Source organism: Pleurodeles waltl, chromosome 5 (genome assembly GCF_031143425.1).
Source record: "Pleurodeles waltl isolate 20211129_DDA chromosome 5, aPleWal1.hap1.20221129, whole genome shotgun sequence".
Lineage (NCBI taxonomy): Eukaryota > Metazoa > Chordata > Amphibia > Caudata > Salamandridae > Pleurodeles > Pleurodeles waltl.
This window is the reverse complement of record NC_090444.1, coordinates 861,523,098-861,539,352: the sequence shown is the minus strand read 5'-3', so window position 1 is coordinate 861,539,352 and position 16,255 is coordinate 861,523,098. Positions and strand designations below refer to the sequence as shown.

The 16,255-nt window shown below is 51.1% G+C and overlaps 1 protein-coding gene across 5 annotated transcripts in view; it reads right to left on the bottom strand.

Moving 5' to 3' along the window:
- Positions 1-16,255, bottom strand: part of OSGEP (O-sialoglycoprotein endopeptidase) — a 457,196-nt gene that overhangs the window by 56,334 nt on the left and 384,607 nt on the right. The gene's annotated exons all lie outside the window — the stretch shown is intronic.

The window sequence follows — 16,255 nt, the reverse complement described above, 5'->3', positions numbered from 1 at the left end:
CAAAGATAATGGTGAGAGATGTTTGCCTGATTCTCCGAACCATAAATGGTATGAGAGAGAGAGGTGGAAAAGAATAAGCAAGTATCTCTGCCCAGTTCAAGCGTAGAGCATTACCCTTGGATAGAGGGTGTGGCTACCTAGAGGCGAAGCTTTGGCATTTTGCGTTTTCTGCTGTGACAAAACGATCTATCGGAGGAGTTCCCTACTTTGTGAAGTAGGGTTAAAGGACTTGTTGATGGAGTTCCCACTTGTGGACTTGTTACTGCATCCTGCTTAGCAGGTTTGCAAAGTCGCTGTCCATCCCTGAGAGATACTCTGCCACCAGGAGCCCACCTCCATACTGCCTGAGAGAGCTATGACAAGTGGGAGGAGCATGCCCCCCCATTTCTGCAAACAGTAAATGGTTGTCATGTTGTCCCTGCTTAGACAACCTTATGAGATAGGTGATGAAGAAATGCTTTTAGGGCTAGAAACACTGCCTGAGATCACAGAGGCCCTGTAGTGTGAGGTCTTGAAGGAGAGTGCCCAAGCCTGTCAGTGATGTGTCTGGTCAGTATGACTTGAAGCACAGGGTACAGGAAAAGTCACCCCTTTAACAGGCTTTGGAAGTATGAGTAAAGGACTTAGGGGTCCCACTTGTGGACTTGTTGCTGCATCCTGCTGAACAGGTCTGCAAAGTCATCCATCCCAGGCAGGCACTAAGCCACCAGGTGAATGTGGTGGTGAAGGGACCACTTGCATATGGTCTGAGAAAGATGTGAGAGCTGAGAAGACCGTGTCCCCACCCCCCTTTCTGTAAGTAATTCATGGCTGATAAATTTTCCGTGCAGACTAAAAGAGCCTTGTGAGACAGATAAGTAAGGAAGGCATTCAGTGCTAGGAATACTGCCTGAAGCTCCAGGTAGTTGATGTGTAGGGACTGGTGACTAGCATCGTAGCGGCCCTGGACTGTCAGACCTTGAAGGTGAGCATCCCAACTCGCCTGTGATGCCTCTGTTCAGTGTGACTTGAGGTACAGGGTCTCGAAAAGGCTGCTTTGTCCACTTGAGGTCCATAAAGATGCTGCTTCTCAAAGGACATGTTGAGGACAGCTTGCTGGTTTCAAACCAAAGCAGCGCAGCCAAGCGTGCCTTTGGAGAAGGACGCTGGTGTTGATATGGCATACAGCTGTGTCAGCGGCGTCCAAGGCACAGCAAATAGAATTATTAGAGATTGTCTGCCCCTCAGCAACTATCTGCTGTCCTCTTTTTCGGTGCTCATCTGGTAAGACCTGGAAGAGCGCCATTATTTTGTCTCAGTGAGCCTGGTCAAATTCTGCCCAACAATGCCTGTGAGTTGGTGATACACCAATGATTGGCTGCCTGTGCGACTACCAATTTGCCTGCAACATCAATTATTTACTTTCCTTCTCAAGAGGATGAAAATCTCCAGTGGCCTGGACGTGTCTGAGCTGTAATAGCTACAACAAAGTCAGGGGTGTACGAAGCTGGGTTCTGGTTGTAAAAAAAACCTCTGCTCCCTGCACTTTTCGCCTGGTATCAGTGTGTTTTGGACTGTAGTACACTGGGATCCTGCTAACCACGACCCCAGTGTCTGTGCTGTCTCCTCTGAATTTGGTTGCTAGTAAACTTTCCCACCCCACAACTGGCATACTGGTGCACCCATGTAAGTCCCTAGAATATGGTGCTTAGGTACCCAGGGCACTAGTACAATAAGGATCTACCATAGGCTGCAGCATGTATTAAGCCACCCATGGGAGACCATGCAAACTGCGTCTGCAGGCCTGCCTTTGCAGCCTGCGTCAAATGGTGCATGCACCTTTCACTTTGGATATAAGGTGTGCCTTGAATCACAGTCCCTGCACTTGGGCACTGTAAGTCACCCCTCTGTTAGGCCCTTCAGCCCAAGGGCAGGGTGCATGTCCCTAAGTGTGAGGGTACTGACTGACGACTGTGGTATTGTAAGTGCTTTACACTCTGCCTGAGCTGCTCCCTGCAGCTACCCCTAGAGAGATTTGGTTACCTAGGCACCAACATCACTATCACTAATAGTTTCCTGGACTCAATATAGGATGCCACACCATAGGTGTGCACCATAAACTGAGCCAGCCTCCTACAAGGGGTACCCAAGACCTAATGTAAATAGGGTCAGAGGAAGCAGATTTGTACTTTTTGTCAACTCTAGGTGTAATAATCCTGGAGAAGATAGGCTCCTTAAAGATTTTGTCTGTCTGACGAACGATGTCAGGGACCACTGGGAGGAATTGAATATTTCTATGTGTGGAGGTAAGGGTATCAAAGAGGAAGTCCTGTTTGATAGGGTCTCCATGTAATTCCACATTATGAAAAGCAGCTGCTCATGCCACTACTTATTGGTATGAAGTAGTGTCCTCTGGGCACTGTAAGTCACCCCTCTGTTAGGCCCTTCAGCCCAAGGACAAGGTGCATGTCCCTAAGTTTGAGGGCACTCCTGCATGAACAGGGTGCCCCTACAAACCCCAGACTCCACCCCCTTGGCTTTATAAGTGTGGGGATGCCATCTTAAGGTATGTAGTGAACACTGGTCAACACGAGTGGTCCAACTACATAATGGCTTCTCTGAATCTAGGCATGTTTGGAATCAAACATGTTGAAATCATGCAAATACACCGATTCCAGTGCTAGTTGTATGAGCCCATGTACTCTGGGGGTTCTTTAGAAGATATCCCAGTTCTACCTGTACAGTCTTACGGGGTGTGGCTGCCAACCCATGCTACTGCTGACCCGACACTGTTTTGCACCTCCTGGTGAGCCTAACAGAAGCATGGGAAGACAAAGGATTTCCTGCAAGAGAGAGGTGTGATCACCTCTACCTTCGAAACAGGGGTCTCTGGGCTGGGTTGGGGTGGCCTCTGAGTGCCACCACACTGCTTTGAAGGGCACATCTGGTACCCTCCTTGCATTATCCGGTTTGCACCAGTTCAGGAACCCCTGGTTCCTGCTCTGGTGTGAAACCAAACAAAGGAGAGGGGAGTAACCCCCCCCCCCGTCAAGCTCCTCCCCCAGGGAGGTGCACACCAAGCTCTGCCAGGTGGCTGGTTGATTCTGCCATCTTGGAAACAAAGTAGGCAGAGCCCCCTGGGAGCATATGAATGGTTAGGCCAGGTAGATGATGTCCCTGACCCCCTCTGATAGGTGGGTCACCGCAGAGCGTGACCAACCCCCTTTTAGGGTTACTTTGAAGCTCCCCCGAGGGTGGGTCCTCAGATTTGTCAAGCAAGACTTTACAACAGGAACTCTTCTGCTCCTGGCCTCCGGAACCCCTGCTGGTCTGCTTTGGAACCAAAATGAGACTGTATCCAGTTGGGGGGCTCTCGCTGCAACACTGTTTCCCAAGCTCCTGCAAGATTTCTGCAACATTCGTGGCTGTACATCCTCCAGGATCACAAGGATTCTGTGTGCATCCAAGAAACAAGAAGGAATCTCCCTTGGAATGAAGGAGGCACTCCTTTGCATCTGCAGACACCTCAAGACGACAACGACCGGCTGGTGGATCCTGTTGTCTCACGTGCCACAGCTTGTTGGCTCTTCCTCTAGGATATCTTCAGGCTCCAAGAGGCCCAAGCCTCCATCACTCTGCAACTCCAAGTTCAGCTTCCACTCTGCAGCTCCTGAGACGTGGGACTCCTGTTTTGTTGTGCTGCTGAGGCCTCCCAGCGTCTCCCTGTGCCTGCTGCCAGTGAGTCACTTGTGGGGCTCCTCTGATTTCGGCTGGCTTTCCTCCCTGTTGAAGGCCTGCCCTGACTCCCTTCCAAGGGCCGAGTCGCTAGGGCCTTGCTGGTCCTCCAAACCTACAATCTATTGTGCACCTACTATTTGAATTTGCCAAGGCTTGTTGGTGGTCCTGCTGGCCATTGTCCCTCCTGCACTCCAGTAACCAACATGGAATAGCTTGTGGGTGACTCCAAGGATCTCCTACATCCCCTGGACTTTGCAGCTGGACTTCTTCCTTCACCGTCTTGCAGGAACTTCAGCTCCAAGAGGGTGAACATTACCTACCTGCAACCGCTGGGACATCCTCAAGTAGTCTGGACACTATCCTTTCTTTTACAGGTTCTTCACATACAAAATCCACCAGTGGGTTCCACCAACCTGGTCCACGGGTTGCGACAGCAGCTGGGCAACTGAGGTTTCCATTGAGTCAAAGGAGGGATTCTGAAGTCACTTCACCCCTATGCATCTGGGCTCCCTGGTGTAGGTACTCCGGTTTTCTGCGTATCCATGAGTGGGGGCACTCTCCAACCTTCTTTGTGCCAATTGGTATCCTCGGGGTCCACTGGTAAGGGTCCTGAATCCATAAAAATCCAACACACCAGTCCTGTGTTAGCCTATGGGACACCCGATATCAACTCTGCACCCAGTCATCTGTGAAATTTCAGTTACTTACCTCTGCTATTTTATTATTCCCCAGCCCCTGGGATTCTAACACCCTTATTTTGGTTGGCACCTCCATTCTTACACCACTTTCTTAGTATATGGTTTGGTGCCGCCCCCTCCCCAAGGCCCGTGTATGTCTATGCTATTCCTGTGTGTTTCTGAGTATATATTTTGTGTGTAGTGTCTCCAAGTGAAGATATACCTACGTTAGTATAGTCTTTAGTGTTATAATAAAGAAACCTTTATTTTTATAACACTTGGTGTGGTTCTTTCTTGTGTAACAGTTACTGACTGACTACTGTGGTATTGTATGTGCTTTACACTCCACCTGAGCTGCTCTCTACAGCTACCCCTAGAGAGATTTGGTTATCTAGGCACCAAATCACTGTAACTAAGGGTTTCCTGGATTCAATATAGGGTGCCACAACATAGGTGTGCACCATAAACTGAGCCAGCCTCCTTCAGGGGGAACCCAAGACCTAATGTAAATAGGGTCAGAGGGAGCAGATTTGTACTTTTTGTCAACTCAAGGTCTAATAATCCTGGAGCAGACAGGCTCCTTAAAGAATTTGTCTGTCTGACGAAGGATGTCAGGGAGCAATGGGAGGAATTACATATTTCTATGTGTGGAGGTAAGGGTATCAAAGAGGAAGTCCTGTTTGATATGGTTTCTATGTAATTCCACATTATGAAAAGCAGCTGCTCATGCCACTACTTATTGGTATGAAGGAGTGTCCTCTGGTGGTGAGGGGTATGTGAGGTAGAGATCAGGATCATTCGATACGGTCAGGATCATAAATATTCCAAGCATATGGGTCGTGTTGTGGTCCACCTAAACTCCCTCCCCGCCTTTTCCCCCAGCAAATAAAGGGGAGCTCTAAGGAGTATAATCTCTGGGTGTGGGTGAAGCAGGAGAATGAGGAGGGGAGGGAGGCAAAAAAGGAGGAGGCAGGGGAGATGGAGATGGTGGAAGAGGGGGTGAAGGCCTAAGAGGTGGACTAGTGCCCTTGTCCTTTGTTCTCTTCTGAGGTGTAGAAATGCCCTAAGCTTCGAGGAAAAAAGCTTCCTTTTCAAAAGGTCCTTAACCCTCCTGAATTTGGAGGCAACACTGACGATCACCAATAGTCTCTACTATTGGCTCCACAGGAGAAGGGATAGCAGAAGACTAGGTCGAGTCCCTCTGCCAACAATCTCGGCTCAGTGTGTTTTGGCACCAAAGATTTCGGTCGGTGAGTTTTAATCAGCACCAAAATAGAGGCTGGAGGTGATCAGCTCTGAGCCAAAGATCGGATCGAGACGATGACAATTTCTTGGTCCGATGAAAAGGAGATCGAGGCGGTGCATTGGTCTTGACAGACATTTTCAGTGCCGAGCCAGAAGGTGGGGCAGCTGAAGCACCCTTCGGTTCTGACCATGGCTAGGAGGCAGTGGCAGACAGGCAACCTCGAGAAGGGGCCTTTTGAGAATCTTGTGGTGGGCTGAAGAGGCCACAGTACTCACAGGTTGCACAAAGGGGCTCTCGTGACTTTTGATGTCAGATTGGATGTCAGATTCTGAAGACTCCTGAACAGAGGGCCTCCTCCTGTGCAGGCTTCTCCCCAAAGATGACCGGGGTGTCATCCGGAGTCTTGTGCGCCATTTCCAATCGACATGCTCTTTGGTCCCAAAGGGTATTGTTCAATTGGAAAGATTCGCAGGCATCACAGGTAGCCTCTTAATAGTCGGGGGAGAGGCAGAGATTACACACCAGTTGCTGGTTGGTGTATGGAAATTCGGCTTGGCACTAAGGGTAGAAGCGGAATGGAATCCTTTCCATTAGGTTAACATGTCTGTCGGTGCCGCTCGGAACATAGGCCCGAGTTGGGCGTATTCGCCCCTGAAGAGCATGCGATCAGTGCCCGAACTGACAAGTCGAGGACAGTGCTAAGGTGGAAGAAGCACAAGCGAGAATAATACCATTGAAGAGGGTAACACAGAAGAAATATTTCAAACCAGAGCGAGTCGAAAGACAGAGCGAAGACAGAGAGAAAACAATCTAACGAAGGAATCAATGCCAATGTGCAATATCACCAAGAGAAGGAGTCACTGGCTTCCGGGATTCAGAACACTTCATCAAAGAAAAACAACTTACATCACTCTGGATCCAACACTAGATGGCAGGACTATGCAGAGCATGTGTATCTACAGACATATGTCAGCGAACATATATCTCCAGTGCATAGATTGTTCTTAAAATACAACCTGTGTACCACATTCAATGTGGCTGTGTTCACCACAGTTGTCACTTGTAAAAAAAAAAAGTCACAAATGACGAGACAAAGGCATTACTTAGATAATGTTGTATTCAAGTTTGCATAGATGCAACTCTTGGTAAGGAGGGTCACTGCCAAATGCATTCACTTTCACCTCTCTAAACAAATCCAAAAGTGTTCCTCTGCATCTTTTGGAGGAGTAGTACTGAGCTTCAGTAAGGGGTGTTAGGAACCTGATGTTGAAGCATGCCACTTGAGGGTGGGTGAAGGTTTTTGTCCTAAAACGCAAGGTGTTCTAATCGGGGAAGTGTTAGGAGAACTCTTCTGGTGTTGGCTTTCTCTTGGTAGACACTATGCATTCATTTGCTGTACTTGGAATGTGTTGAGAGAGATGCATCATGGGTCTTTATATAGTCCCCTGAGGCCCCCTATGTGATAGTATTTTTTATTACTTTGTCTCACAGCATCCGTGTTCAGGAAGCTCATTTAAACACATGGCTCGAAAAAATACATTTAGAGTTGTGGTAGCTTCCCATTTGTTCTGGTGATGTTGGTGTTATATGGTCCCTAGAAACAAGTAGGACTGCACATTAGGTCAGAACAGACTTTAGAATAGAAGGACTCTGTCCACATATATCATCAATACGTGCTGACATAATTCCTAGATAGCTCACAGTGCCCCATCTGAAACCCTAACCTTACCAGGGTACCAGACAGTACAGTATCATCAACCTCAAACATGACCACTATGACTACAAAGGAAATCATGGAAACAGATCTACCCTTTTGTTGTTACTTTGCATGCCCAAGGAAGACACCAAGGCCCTCATTACAAAATTGGTGGTAAGTGCAGCTTACCGCCATGCTGACTGCCGCCAACGTACGGCAACCGCGGTAGTATACTGCTACCCATAATATGACCGCCACCATACAGACAGACACACATACACAAGTCCACCAGCCCTAAGGTCAGTGATAAACTGACGGTAGCCAAACCCACACCATTACGCCAACAGAAATACGCCCACAGCATCATGACCCACGAATCACTGCGGCGGTCATTCAACCGCGGTAAACCATTGGTAGTACAAACCGCCGCTCTCAAAATATACATATACACAAAACTACACCACATTAGACAATTCAAACTACACACACCTGAAACACATACACACACCACACCCACACCAATATAAAACACACACACACATTACCCACAACCCTTTACGACCCAAAGATTTTGGCAAGTGAGAGAGAGACAAGCCAGGAGCACCCACTGATTCTGAGCCACAAAACACCACCACCCATACACCATCCATGCATCTCACAGCACACACCCCAACACAACACCCCACACACCCTCACACCCTCACACATACCACTCACACTACACCCATGGCACCACAAAGACACCCCAGGTTCTCAGAGGAGGAGCTAAGGGTCATGGTGGAGGAAATCATCCAGATAGAGCCACAGCTATTTGGATCACAGGTGCTGCAGACATCTATTGCAAGGGAGATGGAGCTATGGCGGAGACTTGTGGACAGGGTCAATGCCGTGGGACAACACACAAGAACAAGGGATGACATCAGGAAGAGGTGGAACGACCTACGGGGGAAGGTACGTTCCATGGTTGCAAGACACCAGATAGCTGCACAGAGGACTGGCTGTTGACCCCCCCCACCGCCTCCCCCACAACTAACAACATGGGAGGAGCAAGTCTTGGCGATCATGCATCCAGGGCCTGACAGGAGTAGCAGGAGGACTGGACTATGGTAAGTCAAATCCTTCCAACTTTATCCCCCATCCTACCTGCATGCCATCACAAACAACAACCCTTACCCTCACCCCCATCACCCCACCACCTCACATATACCCCGCCATCACAACCCACCCATCCCAATACAAAGCCCTGCATGCAACACCAATGCATGGACCCCCATCACAGACCTACATGGACAACCATCACCACAGCATGCACACTAGTGACAATCACTTAGCCAAACCAATCACAATTCACACAAGCCAAAGTTACCTTGCTAATACCAACCATAGAGGGAAACATACCCATGCACAAGATGGCGCACGCAGATACAAGAACACTGCATTTACATCCCCACAGGACCCCCACTCACCGGAGAGGAGGTGCCAGCCACATCCAGTCCCCCCCCCCCCCCAGAAGAGGCCCACAGTGATGACAGCAGCTCTGCACGCCTGGATCACGATGACCAACCTGGCCCATCAGGGTCCTCTGGACAGTCAGTTACCCAGGCACAGGCCCAACCCACTACAGAGGGCCCATTCTTCTGTCCCCAGGACACGCCAATCAGCAGTGTGTCCACCATTACAGGGACACCAGGCAACTCCACAAACCCAGGACGATCAGGGATCTGGGGTCAGTGGCAGTGGGCACACGGTTCAGGAGACAGAGGCACAGGACAACAGGGAAGCTGGGAGAACTGCTGTGCGACAGGGGGGAGGACAGGCCCAGGGAACCGACTCTCCACGAGGCACTCACCAACATCTTGGCAGCATACCACCATTCCCAGGAGACCATGGGCCAGATACTGGCCAAGTTGCAGGAGACCCAGCGGCTGCAGGAGGGACAGTACCTGGGGATCAGGGAGGACCTGGGGGACATCCACACCATCCTGGTCACCACTGCAGGGGTGCTGGCTGACATGGCCAACACCATGAGGGAGGCAGTGGTACACCAACGGGGCCCTGACACTAGCCACACCTAAGAACAGCCCTCCACCTCCGCTGACGCTAGTGGACAGGAGGCCACGCCACAGGAACAACAGGCCACCAGCAGCCCACCCCCCTGCAGAAGGAGAACCACCCCACAAACGGTCCAGGCAGAAGCCAAAGAACATTGCCAAGACCCCTGTCAGGAAAAGAGACTCTCCTGATTGTCACCCTTGTGTCCCACTCTGTCACCCTGTCCTCCTTGAACTGCCATTGCTCCACTTCCTATGCCCCCTTGGACAATGCACCTGTGATACAAATAGACTTGACTCTACCCTGGACTTTCCTCCATCAGCAACCCAGCCCATTGCAATAACCCCTCCACTTATTAGCACCTAAATAAACACCCATGGAACAAATTCAAATATGGAGTCTGTCAATTGTTTGAAATATGTATTAGTTTCACAAACTGTAAACATTGCAATTCAAAAGTACTGTAATATTTACATAGGTATGACCTGTAGTGGGCAGCAGTAAACACACCAGGAGCCAGAGTGGGGCACAGAGATCTGAAAATAGAGATGACAAATTGTATAGTAAGTGGCCACAGAAATAGGGAAATCAGGCTGCCATGTTCAATGTCAAACACAAAACTGAAATGGAAGGTGAAGTTACAGTGTCTTACCTGTGTGTCACTGGTAGTACTGTTGATTTAGTGTAGTTCTGTTGTCCACATCTTCTTCCTCTGCCTCCTCTTCGTCACTGTCCACAGGCTCCACCACTGCCACAAGACCATCCCCAGGTTCATCCTCCTGCAGAAAAGGAACCTGGCGTCTCAAGGATAGCTTGTGCAACATGCAACGATGATCTGGCACACCTTCTTGGGTGAGTAGCACAGGGATCCACTTGTCAGATGGAGGCACCGGAATCTGGCCTTCAGGATGCCAAAGGTTCGCTCAATGATCCTCCTTGTTCGCCCATGTGCCTCATTGTAACGTTCCTCTGCCCTTGTCCTGGCATTCCTTACTGGGTTCAGTAGCCATGAGAGGTTGGGGTAACCAGAGTCAACAGCAAATATCGAGGGATACCTGTTAGCCACACACTCACCCTTAGGGCCAAACCCACACCTGTATGCCTACATCAACTGGGTGGGGACCGTGGGCTCACCTTTTAGCCACACCCAGTGCCTTTGGAGTTGAGACATCACATATGGGATGCTGCTATTCCTCAATATAAAGGCATCATGCACAGAGCCAGGATACTTTGCATTGACATGGGAGATGTACTGGTCTGCCAAACACCATCTGCACATTCAGAGAGTGAAAGAGTTTTCACTTGTTCATTTCTTTTTGTGGGGGGGGTCAAATGCAATATGTGTACCATCAATGGCACCAATGATATTGGGGATATGTCCCAGTGCATAGAAGTCAGCCTTCACTGTGGCTAAATCCTCCACCTGGGGGAAAACAATGTACCTGTGCATGGCAGACAACACTCTGGTCATCACGTTTGGGAACATAGGCTGTGACATCCCTGATGCCATGGCCACTGTCGCTTGGAAGGAACCACTTGCCAGGAAATGGAGCACTGACAGGACCTGCAATAAAGGGGGATACCTGTGGGGTGGCGGATAGCAGATGTGAGGTCTGGCTCCAATTGGGCACACAGTTCTTGGATTGTGGCCCTATCAAGTCTGTAGGTCAGGATAATGTGCCTGTCCTCCATTGTCGCCAGGTCCACCAGGGGTCTGTACACGGGGTGATGTCTCCATCTCCTATTCATCCTCAGTGGTTGAACTATCGAGTGAAAAACAGTGAACAGAAGGTCATTTACACAAGTATTTCAACATTAATATGCAATTTTTGCTTTACAGAAACAGTATGTGAACTCGTAAGTCAGCTGATGTGCCAATGTCTGCTGTGAAGCAGTTAGGTGCCATGGCCTGTGCCCACCTGAAATGGCGGCTACCTGACCTGTGAGGAGGGACAAGTGGAAATGAGGTAATTCCGCTGGCATTGTGCGCTGTTGCTGTTGGCGGTCGATGACCACTGTGCAACACCGCTTTGGTTATCATTGGGGCCTATGGGTTCCAGGAGCCAACGGCGATGTACATCGGCGGTGACGGTACACACCGCCACAGATGTGACTGCCATTTTCTATCTGTTCACTCACTTGATACCTGACCTTCAACAGGAGAGGACCTACACTGCAAGTGCTGCTGTAACCTGTGTCTGGAAGCAACAATGGCTCAAGTGTCTGGGGGAAAGGGCCCCTTCCTTCACTTCGGAGGAGTTGGATAGACTGGTGGATGGGGTCCTACCCCAGTACCCTTTAATCTATGGTCCTCCAGACAAACAGGTGTGTACGCATGATGCGTGGGGCATGAATGTATGGACTGCTGTGTGTGTAAGCCTCATGTGTGTGTGTGTGTGGGGGGGGGGGGGGGTCTGAGGGGTGCTGGGCAGAGTGCTGCAGGTATGGTTGTCTATGTATGTGCGTAAGGGGATGGGGGGATATGGTGGGCCATGAGTATAACAGTCCGGACTGTATGACTAATACCTTTTCTGCTGTATTTTTTCTGCAGGTCAGCGCCCATCAGAAAAAGGGTATTTGGCGTGCCATCGCCAAGGAGGTGCGGACCCTGGGGGTCTTTGACAGGCGGACCACCCACTGCCGCAAACGGTGGGAGGACCTGCGCCGCTGGGCAAGGAAGACGGCGGTGGCCCAGATGGGGCTGGCCTCCCAATGAGGAAGGGGTGCAAGTCGTACCCTGACCACCTTGATGTTCCACATCCTTGCGGTGGCCTATCCGGAGTTGGATGGGCGCTTGAAGGCATCACAGCAGCCACAAGGGGGTGAGTACAGATTCAGAATCATGACTTTGCACTTGTTAAGGATTTACCTGGGTGGGGGATGTGGGCTGTGGGTGCCCCTAGGCCAGGGCAAACATGGCAGGGTAGGCCCCTTGTTGGGCAGGCTCTGAAGCACTCCAACCCCAATAGTGTTAGTGGGCATCTAATACTGGGCAGGGTCCTGTGGGTTTCAGGTGTGCAGCTAATGGCTTTAGGCATTGTACCCCATGGGCTGGTGACCAGCATTGTAACTGGTAGTGCATGGCCTAGTGCATAGGGCTGTTCCCTGTGAGTTGTGTACGCCAAATGTAGTGTTGTTGCTGGCATTGACCAAGATTATCCTCTGTCTCTCCCCCCCTTTTTGTTTTGTCACCCTGTCCTTGTGTGCATTAGCATCATCTGGCGGAGGAGCAGAGGCACCGGTGACGGAAGGAACTCCATCCCACATAGGCCTGGAGGCTGAATCCACTGACTGCGAGGGCACCAGTGGGACAGAGGGTGAGGGGAGCATCACGACGGAGACAGGAGGGGGCGGTACCGACATCTCCTCCGATGGCAGCTCCCTGTTTGTGGCGGACACCTCTGGCCACCACAACTACAGGTACAGCCGCCACCCCCGTACCAGCACCCCCTCCCAGCAGCCCCTCAGCGTGTTTCCCGTGCCCGCTCACCCAGGAGGGTGGGCATCTCCTTCACCCCAGGCACCTCAGGCCGTGCCCCAATCAGCCCTACTGCCCTCAGTGAGGAGGCTATTGACCTCCTGAGATCCCTATCTGTTGGGCAGTCAACCATGCTGAATGCCATCCAGGGTGTAGCAGGGCATTTGCAACAAACAAATGCATACCTGGAGGGCATTCACTCTGGCGTGGCGGCCCAACAGAGAGCCTTCCAGGCTCTGGCCAACTCACTGATGGCAGCCATTGTCCCTGTCTCCAGCCTCCCCCCTCCAACTTCCTCTACCCAGTCCAAAACCCCTAAACCCCAGCCTATCCCAAGCACACCTTCAGACCAGCAATCACCCAAATCACCACACAGAAGTGGCTCAGGCAAACACAAGTACCACACTTCATCTCACAGGCACTCACACAAGCACCATCCACATGCAGACACACCAACATCCACTTCCTCCACTGTGTCCCCCTCCAACTCCGTTCCCAGTAGCGTCTCCACTCACACCTGCATGCACTACATCCTCATCCACTACCTCCATCACCAGCATACCTATCACTACATGTCCTTCACTGGCAGTCACCACCCCCATATGCATGCACATTTCCCCTGTGTCCTCTCCCACTGTGTCTGTGACCCCTCCTCCCAAAGTACAAAAATGCAAGCACTCAGACACCGAACAGCCATCCACCTCACAACAGCATCCAGCCCATGCACCTGCACCCAAACACAGTAGACTGACATCTCCTACAACCACTCCCTCTTCCTCCACATCCAAACCTTCACCCTCTTCCCGCCCCAGTGTCCCTAAGAAGCTTTTCCCCACCAACATTGACCTATTCCCTACCCCTCCCCCCCCGTCCTTCACCTCGGGCCAGGGTGGCTAGAACCCAGCCCAGCACCTTAGCCACCCAGTCCACGGCCACTGTGGTTTCTGCAGCAACTGTAGGTGTGAGAGGCTCCAAGGAGGCACCCGTCAGCCCAGCCAGTGTGCCAGCACCACCTGCCAAGGCCAAGAAGGGTCCGCCACCTAGCAAGGGCAAGAAGGGACACCAGCCAGCAAGGAGAAGGAGGCACCACCAGCCAGCAAGGGCAAGAAAAAGACACCAGCTGGCAGAAGCAAGGAGGCACCACCATCTGCCAAAGGCAGGAAGGGGCACACAACACCAGCCATGGCACTTCAGCCGTCCGAGGCTGCAGGTGAAGGCCTGGAGGCTACCACCACCACTGGCAGCACTGCCACCTGCACCGCGGCCAGCACTGACACATGCTCTACCGCCAGCAGCAGCACTGCCAGCAACAGAAGCCCCAGTAGGCAGCTGTCCGAGGCTGCAGGTGAAGGCCTGGAGGCTACCACCACCACTGGCAGCACCGCCACCTGCGGCCAGCACCGCCACATGCACCGCCGCCAGCAGCAGCGGCCCCAGTGGGCAGCCGTCCAAGGCTGCAGGCGAAGACCTGGAGGCTACCATCACCACTGCCAGCACCGCCACCTGCAGAGCAACTGACATCCACTGAGCAGCCGTCACCGCCGGCGAGCAGTGTGTAGTGGTGACTACATGGGCTGCAGTACATCCTGACGCCTGCAACACCTGTCGGTGTGACACACAGGTGAGACACTGTGACCTTGGCCCCATCCAGGATGAAGCACACTGGGCACAAGGCCCCCTCCAGAACCAGTGGAAGAAGACATCCACTCAGCCCCTCCTTGCCAGGATGAAGCACACTGGGCACAAGGCCCCCTCCAGAACCAGTGGAAGAAGGCATCCACGAGAGACTGTGGCTTTCCACTCCCCAGGACCAAGCAGTGGGCAAACCACCCACTTGAGAGACTGTGGCTTTGCACTCCCCAGGACCAAGCAGTAGGCAACCCACCCACTAGAGAGACTGTGACTCTGCACTCCCCAGGACCAAGCAGTGGGTAAACCACCCACTAGAGAGACAGTGGCTTTGCACTCCCCAAGACCAAGCAGTGGGCATGGAACTCCCTCCAGGCCACTGGCATTGTAACATCTTCCGGCTGAGGTGCCCCCCCATCCCCTGTCCCCCTGGGGGGCCTGTGTGTTTTTGACCTGATGCCCCTGCAGTGTTCTCTCCGTATTGAGGTAGGAGTCAAGTGTGGCCTTGGTCTATGTGTTATGGCCCAGTGGGCTACGGACATTTTGGAGTGGGCATTGTCCCTCCTTTTGTATATATTGTACATACTGTTTGTTGTTTAAGGACTTATATATCTAAAACTGTACTATTACACTCATTTTACTCCATCCCTTTTGTCCATGCGTTATTCCTGAGGGTTACGGGGTGTGTATGTAATGTTGTTGCATCTGTATGTTTGTATGGTGTTGGGGGTGGGGGTGTTGCGTGTGTGTGTGTAACTCTCTTTTTCCATTCCCCCTCCCTTGTGTGCTAGGTGCAGTACTCACTGTGGTCGTCTTCGCCGCCGTTCGTGTTCCTGGTGTATGAGATGTACACCAGCATTAGAAAAAAATGCAGCTCAGGCTCCATGGTGTTGTGGTTCTTCCTTGAGTGTCGAGAGGTGAGTCGTTTCCTTCAGTGTTCTGTTTCCACTGTGCTTTTGACGGCCTTGGTACCGACCCGGAAAAGCTGGCGGATAGGCGTGTTGTAATGCTGTGGGCGGTACATTGTCTTCTCGCTGGCTGTTGGCGGTTACCACCGTGGCGCTCGGTGTGTTAAAGTGGCTGTTTGTGTTGGCGGTTTCCACCGTGGTCATGATTCAATTTTTTTTACCGCCGGCCTGGTGGCAGTGTTACAGCCGCTTTATCACCGACCGCCAGGGTTGTAATGAGGGCCAAATATACGAAAAATGGCTTATCAGACTTTTATTAAAACAACTGTATTCTTGAATAGAATGCATGATCTGTGATTATTAGGCAGATAAAACAAAGCAGTGTAACCAGCATTATAAAAATGGTAAAAAGATAAACAATTCAATCACGGTTATGGAACTGTTCTGATTTAGATAGGCTTTTGTCATTTCAAGGGTGGAGGATACAGGGCTGCAGCTCAATCATGGTGCACTGCGTTCTAGAACAATCTCAGGGGGAATGCTCTTTTGCAGAAAGCAACATAGAGGCAGTCCATATAACAAAAGCACTGTTCATATGTTCATATTGCACTGTGCCAAAGGAGCAGAGCTGATGTGATGGTTCTTCTGGAGGCTTAAGAGTTGTCCTCTACCGGACGATCAGAATAGAAGGGCAGCACGTTCTGTGTGCCTAGCCTTGGACAGAGTGCACAGATTACATGGCATTGCATGGCAGTAACGGTTACTAAGAATAAGTTGCATGTACAGTATGTTCCAAGTAAATTATCGTGTTAGTGTAAAAACATGTAAAACGCCACCATCACAAAAAGATGT